This window comes from Panthera tigris, chromosome B4 (assembly GCF_018350195.1).
Source record: "Panthera tigris isolate Pti1 chromosome B4, P.tigris_Pti1_mat1.1, whole genome shotgun sequence".
Classification (NCBI taxonomy): domain Eukaryota; kingdom Metazoa; phylum Chordata; class Mammalia; order Carnivora; family Felidae; genus Panthera; species Panthera tigris.
Genome location: NC_056666.1, coordinates 135,957,396 through 135,964,058, shown reverse-complemented (window position 1 = coordinate 135,964,058; position 6,663 = coordinate 135,957,396). Strand labels below are relative to the sequence as shown.

The 6,663-nt window shown below is 63.5% G+C and overlaps 1 long non-coding RNA gene across 1 annotated transcript; it reads right to left on the bottom strand.

Moving 5' to 3' along the window:
- Nucleotides 1–738: 738 nt before the first annotated feature.
- Nucleotides 739–2,496, bottom strand: LOC122240161. Its single transcript, XR_006219520.1, has 3 exons — nucleotides 2,160–2,496; nucleotides 1,358–1,587; nucleotides 739–1,216 (listed from the first exon to the last, which is right to left on the bottom strand). It is a non-coding gene; the product is annotated as an uncharacterized LOC122240161 (long non-coding RNA).
- Nucleotides 2,497–6,663: the final 4,167 nt, after the last annotated feature.

The window sequence follows — 6,663 nt, the reverse complement described above, 5'->3', positions numbered from 1 at the left end:
GGCGTTCGTCAGCACTCAGCCAGGCGGGCTGCTCTCCTCCTCCTTCTCCATCTCCCCACCCCCACCCCCCCTGCCCCCCCCCACCCCCCCACCCCCCCGTTTCTCCTGTTCTGCCTCCCCTTCTCCCTGCTTCCTCCCGTCCTCCCATCCCAGGCCCCTGGAATCCCTGCCTCCAGCCTTCCCCCAGCAGGCAGGTCAGGATGCCTGGGCCCTTGCTGCACCCAGTCCCTCCCTCTCCCCTCACTGCCTTCACTTTCATATTCCCATGCGTGTTCCTGATCTCCTCCAAAAAAGGGCCTCCTCTAGGAAGCCTGCTTTGGTTTGTGGGCGGAGCGTGCCCGCTCCTCCCTTTCAGCCCCGCCCCTTCTCTCGGAGCTGGGACTTTTCCTTCCTAGCTTTGGGCCGTGGGTGTGCCGGTCACCGCTCTCCCTCCCCGGCGGCCTGTGAGCCCCACTCAGGCCCCAGGTCTCGGATCTCGGGAGCCCAGTGCCCGGGCTTCGTCCCGAGCAAGAGTTCTGGGCGCACTCAGTGAGTCACGCCCGGGCAGCGGCCGAGGTGAGAGAGTGGAGTCGCTGACCCGGACACATGTCCACACGCGGTGCTAAGCGGGGACGCGGGGCGAGCCGTGCAGTGGGTGACCCTTGTGAAAACCACGTCCACTGTTTACCTCCCGGTCCGGCACCTAGAGACGGATGGCCCCATGATGTCACTGAAGAGGAGATAGGGAGAGTCTTAACCTGCGTTTGTATACTTTCTTGTATTGTTTGAAAAACATTTCTTTACAATGTTATGTTTATGAGCCCATAAATCAAAGCTGCTGTTCCCAATTTTGACAAAAATGAAAGCCTTGCAGGAGAGGGTTCCACCTCTGATTCTCCCAGCTGGGTCTCCGCCCGTCCCCTCCCGCCCCAGTCTCCCTGTCTTGTCCCCGCAGGTGGGCTTTCTGAGACAAGGGGCTTCTGGACACAGGTCCCTCCCCAGAGCCAGAGGAGAGACGGCAGGTGCCCGGGAGGACGCGGCTCAGTTGCCAGGTGATGGTGGTCGCCGTGGCAACGCTGCCTCCTTGGAGGGAGCAGAAGCCTGGGGGGGGGGGCCCACCTGCAGGCAGGGGAGTGGGAAGTAGGGGGGGGGGGCTCTGCCCTGACACCCGGCTGTCCATCTCCCGGGCTTTTCTTTGTCTCTTGCTCGTCCTGTGCTCTTCCTCTCCAGACAGGGGCTGTGGGATGGGGGCGCAGGCGGTGGGGGCCTGTGGGGTGGGGGGGGCCACCCCAGGCTCAGGGGCGGGGCCGTGGGGTCTGCCCTGCTCCTGCCTCCACTGACTCCCTGGTGCCCCTGCCCTTGAGCTCAGAGTTCCCACCTGCCCCAGGCGACGGTGACGGCTGCTCGTCCTTCCCCATTCACAGGAGTGTGTCCCAGGTCGGGTGTCCCCGGATGGCCTGGCAGGGCAGTAGGGCGTGTGCTCAGACGTCAGGGCGCCAGTGGAACCGCAGAGGGCCAGGAGGTGGGACAGCCGTGTGGGGGGCTGGTTCCGCCACTCAGAGCTGGGTGGCCTGAGCCGGTCTCTTGGCGTCTCTGGGCCTCTGTTTCCTTGCGTGACAGAGTGCAAGCCCTCTTTGCCTGCCCTGTGACCACAGGGGGAGCAGTGGGGGCACCGCCTTCCTCCCAGCCCTGGAGAGAACTGGGGGGCAGGGCCTTCGCCCCAGCCCCTGGGGAGCATGGGGTCACTGTCTTCACCCCGGGGACTGAGGATAGGCCCAGCTGTGTCCGCCCAGTCCCATGCAGCGGCTGCCTCCCCCTCCCCCGGCTCCGTTTCCTAGGTGTCTGATTACACCACTTTCCATGGTCCCCGTCTACACCAGCGTGTCCCCTGGGCTGCGACTCCCCGGCTGGACTGCATCCCAGGACCAGGTGTTTTGGCTGCGCCCAGACAGCCCCCCCCACCCCCCCCCCCGGTCCCCTCCTGTTTGGCCATCCCCGCTGTGCTGTGTGACCTGGGATCAGACCCTTGGCCTCTCTGCGCCTGGGTGATCCTGCTCTCAGATGGAGGCCGTCAGAACACAGCCCTGGAGGACGAGCGGTCAGGATAGGGGGTGCCGGGCCCAGCCAGCGCCGGGCCCACGGGTGACAAACCCCGGGGCTCAGCTTGGGACTGAGCTCACCCTCACGCCCCGCTTTCCTCATCTGTGGCTGGAGGGAAAATCAGCCTCGCGGTCACAAGGCCATGGGAATGGCTGGCTGAGCCGACGCAGGGAGACCCCTCAGGGCAGCAGGTGTTGTCTCCGGGGGGCTCTATGCCCCAGCCGCCTGGCCCCCCGCCCCATTCCTCAGCTCATTCTGCTCCTGCTCGGCCTGTGTCCCCCCCGACGTGTCGGCTTCTGCCGGGTCTGCGGGGGTCCAGCCGCCCCCTCCCCCGGCCCCCGCGTGGGTGGCCAATCCCCGGAGTGGCCGCGGGGGCCCAGCGCCCACCAGCGCAGGGGGATGTGTGAAGGTGCCAGGCTTCCCTCAGCCCTTATCGGTTGCCATGGAAACCTCCTAGCAACCACGCAAACGGGCGGAGGGCGCGTGGGCAGCAGCAGGCACGGTGTGCTGTCACTGGAGCCGTCCGGGGTCACCGGGCGCGGCCCCGGGTCAGGCCGGGGACAGGGAGCCGAGTCCAGCCTGACACCCGCCGTTCGGCGTTTATCGACGTCGTCAGGCTCGTGAATGACGAGCGTCTGGAGAAGCGGGTTCCCTCGAGCGCCGCGCCCCGTCCTGCCCTCTACCCCGTCCTCGTCCCTGCCCCGCTGCGCCCCACTCGGGACGCCCAGCTGCACGCAGACCGACCCCACACGCTCACCCTAGGGGCTGACACACAGACGCCCTCACGCGCCCCTCTGCTTAGAAGGCCGCTGGGTTCCAACGTTTAGCCAGCCTCGTGGGCACGCCGCCTTGGAGGGGCACCAGCCCGTGAGGCCTGCGGAGCCCCCCGCCCCTTGGAAACCATCCCGAGAGTGGCCCTCCTCGGCCCCCCGCCCCCTGCATCCTTCCCCCTCTCCCACACGGAGCCCCCTCCTCTCTGGTGCCGCGGCCCCTTTCCAGCCCCAGGTAATCGGAACCCCACACCCACTTGTGCCCCACACCCGTGTGCGGGACACGCATCCCGGGCTGCGTCTCCTCCCCCCGGACACGAGGGAGTAGGCAGGGAAGGGTCCCCGGGCAGCTGGACCACCGGCCCGAGTTTAGCCACGGGAGGACGCAGACGCCGGGTCCCCAGGACGGGTCGGAGGCGGTTGCCACCGTGCCTAAGGCGGGAGCTCCTTCGGGGCCTCCCTGGGGCTGCGTGCGCACCCGCGATGGCGCCTCGTGTCTGTTGCACCCGCAAGCCTGGGGCGAGGGCGTGTGTGTGCGTGCACCGTGTCTGTGTGCATCTGGGGCGGGGGCGTGTGTGAAAGCGGGGCTGTGTCGGCGTCTCAGCATGGTGCGTGCGTGGTACGCGTGTGCGTGTGTTTGCGGCGTGTGCACGCGGGGTGTGTGTGTGTGTGTGTGTGTGTGTGTGTGCGCGCGCGCGCGCCTGCATATAGAGCAGGGAGGCGGGCCGGAAGTGGGAGGGGCCTGTGGAACAGGAACTGGCCGTATGGACTGGGCTGGGGGCAAGGTTGCGTCCCCCTTCCCACATCTGAACCTTCGAGGTCCCCGTCCTGGGTTCTGTTTCCCAGGTGGGGGGGTGGGGGGAGGATTCCAGAACCAGAGGTCACAACCCTTCTCGCTCACCCTTTCCTCCTCCCCGTGTCCCGGCCCAGGAGGAAGGGTGGGGGCCCTGCCGGGGGGCGGGCTGGGGAATCGGGGCCCCGGGCGCTCTGGGGCTGTGGCCCCCCCTACTTCTGCACTCAGGGACAGGCCCTGCCTGACATCTGGCGGCCTTTGGCGAGCCGCCAACTCCACTTTCAGCCCACCTGGGCCGCCTCGTCTGCACTCCCTGCAGGGACCTCGATGCATCCTTCTGGAGGCCGCCGTGCCGGCCTGGGGTGGGGACTCGGGCGCAGTGTGCGCGGGGCCGCTGGAGAATTCGACGTGACACCCGGGGGATGTGGGGCTGTCCCGGGGAGCGGGAGGCTGGGGGTCTGAAGGAGAGACCCCCCCACCCCCCTTGCCCTCCAAGCCACAGGTGTGGAGAAGGCTGTGCGTCAGGGAGGCCACCAGCCAAGGACCAGGTCTCCGAGTCCCCTCCCGGCCTGGCCCGGGCGCCCCTCACGGCCCCGCCTGCGTTGTGTTCTCGCTCGTGGTCAAGGCCGTGTGGGATGCTGGCCCGCGTCCCCAGACACTTCCAGCGGCTTCCTGTGTGCCGACTTCATTCTCCGTCTGAGCGTCTCCGGCGTGCGTGGAGACGCCCCATGGGGTCTTTACCCTGGGACATTAGAGGGGTGGCCTTGACAAAGGAACGTGACACGGAGTGGTACTTTGGGCAGTGGGACACCGGAGCCTCTGCTGTCTCCGCCGCAGTTAGGTCATTCCACGGCTCGCGTCCGCATCACGCTGTTTAATGTCGCCACTGCCGTGTCCCAGGATTGCGTGTGTTCCTATTATCGCCGCCGCGATTACCCGTGTCATGGCTGTGGTTGTCGAAATTATTGTCGTTTGTGTAGTCACTGTCACTGTTGCATTTATTAGCGTTGCTTTAATTATTAACCCTCTTTGGCACGACTCCCGGCTACGTGCCAGCTCTCCCAGCGGCAGCGGGGCTCAGGCTGGCGCTCTTGCCCCCGGGAGACGCTTGGCGATGCCTGGGACGTTTCTGGGTGTCACGGTTGGGTGGGGGGACGGCTCCAGGCATTCCGACGTAGAGGCCAGCGATGCTGTGGTCATCCTACAACGCACAGGACCGCCCGCAGCGGGACATCATCTCGCGCAAGGTGTCAACAGGGCGCTGTCCGAGAGCAGCTTGAAGTGCCCTGGGAAGGTCGGAGCCGGGTCTCCAGAACCTTCTTCGGAAAGCGAGTATGGGGTAGTCGCCGTTGAAGCCTTGGCTGCAGACCAAACGTCTGGGTTGGTGCTCGGCTTTGCCATTTTTCCTGCTGGGCTGGGCTGGCCAAATCCCCGTGTCACCTTGACCGGGTGAAGGGAGGCCCAGATGGCTGGTAAAACATTCTTTCCGGGTGCTTCTGTGAGGGCGGAGAGCAGCATTGGCTAGGTACAGCGAGTAAAGAACAGTGCCCTCCCCGGAACAGGTGGGCGTCATCCAGCCCCTCAAGGGCCCAAATAGAACAAAAAAGGCAGAGGAAGGGTAAATCCTCTCTCCCTCTCTCTGCCTGAGCCGGGACATCCATTTTCTCTGCCCTTGGACATTCGTGTTCCTGGGTCTTGGGCTTTTGGGCTTGGCCTGGGACTACACGATACTGGCTTTCTTGGGTCCCCCGTCACGGATCGTGGGACTTCTCCGCCTTCATCGTCAGACGGGCCGATTCGTCCTCATGTATCACGTGAGCCACGTACGCGATGTGTGTCTAACCTCCTACTGGAAAACCTCGGCGAACACGGTTGTCTCAGCTGACAAAACGCTGAGTGGGGGGCTTGCACAGCAGACCTGTATTCTGGAGGCTCAAGGCCAAGACTGGGGGGCCGCCCGGTGGGGTTCTGGTGAGCATTCCCTCCCGGGGCTGCGGACTGCCGCCTCGCACCGTGTGCCCCCCCCCTTCTCTTCTCCGAAGGGCACTCGTCCCAGCCTGGGGCCCCACCCTCGGGACCTCATCTAAACCTAATTACCTCCCAAAGGCCCCCCCTCCAGACGCCATCACACCGGGCGTGATGTTTCCGCACATGAACTTCGGGGGCACCCGGACATTCAGCCCGTAACACGTGTGATCTTTCTCGTTTTACTTTTACTTACGTATTCGTTTCCAGCGCACATCGGGTTGCCTTCAGTTTTTGGCTCCTTTGGAAAAAAAAAGGTGCCGTGAATATTCTTACGTACACCTGCTGGTGGGCATATGTTCTCATTATTTAGGGGAATAGATTTAGCAGGGGAATGAATCGCTGGGTCGTAGAGCAGGAGTGCATTTCGCTTCCCCAACTTTTTGTAAGGTAGTCATTTGGTATCTCGAAACAAGTTTTTTCAAAAACAGATGTTACTTTTGGGGTGCCCGGGTGGCTCAGTCGGTGGAGCGTCCGTCCACCTTCGGCTCAGGTCACGATCCCGCGGTCCGTGAGTTCGAGCCCCGCGTCGGGCTCTGTGCGGACAGCTCGGAGCCTGGAGCCTGCTTCCGATCCTGTGTCTCCCTCTCTCTCTGCCCCTCCCCTGCTCACTCTCTGTCTCTGTCTCTGTGTCTCTCTCAAGAATAAATAGACATTAAAAAAATAGACTACTTTTTAGAGCAGTTTCAGCCTTACGGTAAAGTGACAGATAGTGAGGAGAGTTCCCTTACACCTGGCACCTGTCTCCCCTGCCGTTAGTGTCTTAAGTCCGTGTGCTACCTTTGTGACAATATGATTTGCAAAGTCGTCTCTTTACTCCAGTTTCCGTAGATTTCCCCGACGCCTCTTTCCTGTCCCAGGGCCCCAACTAGGGGAGGACAGCATATGTAGCTGTCACACCTCCTTAGGCTTTTCTGGGCTGCGACAGCCTTTTTTTTTTTTTTTTTTTATTGGGCCACCTATTTATTCATTTAAAAATTTTTGAGTTTATTCATT